Here is an 869-nt window from a genome sequence, read left to right on the forward strand (position 1 = left end):
AAAAAAAAAAAAAAAAAAAAAAAAAAAGAATGATACAATGGGCTCTGGGGACTTGGGGGAGGGGTGAAAAGGGGGTAAGGGGTAAAAAACTCCATATCAGATGATGGGTGCACCAAAACTCAGAAATCACCACTAAAGGACTTTTCCATGTAACCAAACACCACCTGTTCCCCCAAAACTACTGAAATAATAACAATAAAATAAAAATAAGTAAAAACAAAAAACAAAAAACAAAAAACCCCTAAACCCATTAAGATAAAGCAGGGCTGGTGGGTTGGGGCCAGATCACACAGGGGTTTGACATGTGTGTGTTTAGAAATGTATTTATTTATTTTTAGAGATGGGTTCTTGCTATATTGCCCAGGCTGGACTTGAATTCCTGGATTCAAGTAATCCTCCCACCTAAGCCCCCGAGAAGCTGGGACTATAGGTGCATGCCACCATACCCAGCTTAGACATATATTTAATTTTATGAATCAAAAGCCTTGATGCACCAAGAGTTTATCCAGAGCAGGGTGTGGAACTTGGGAAGGGTTTATAGCAGGAAAGTGACCACAGCATGAGCTCAGCTAGACCATGCACCGAGTGGCCTTGGGCAAGTCGTTTATTCTCTCAGAACCCATTTCTTCTTGTAGAAAAGGGGGATCGTGTTGGTCCCTAACTCACAGCGTGGCTGGGAGCTTTAAACAAGGCTGTAAAAACAGTAAGTTCTGCCATGTATTCAGAGCTAACTATATGTCCTAATCACTTTACATATATTATTACCCCCATTTTAGAGAACAAAAAACCATCGTTCCGGTGCAGTCCTTAAGGGGGCTTGGGTTCAAATCCCATCTCTGCCACTTACAGATGTTTCCCTGTCTGTAGTA

The sequence above is a fragment of the Theropithecus gelada genome, chromosome X (assembly GCF_003255815.1).
Source record: "Theropithecus gelada isolate Dixy chromosome X, Tgel_1.0, whole genome shotgun sequence".
In the NCBI taxonomy this organism is placed as follows: domain Eukaryota; kingdom Metazoa; phylum Chordata; class Mammalia; order Primates; family Cercopithecidae; genus Theropithecus; species Theropithecus gelada.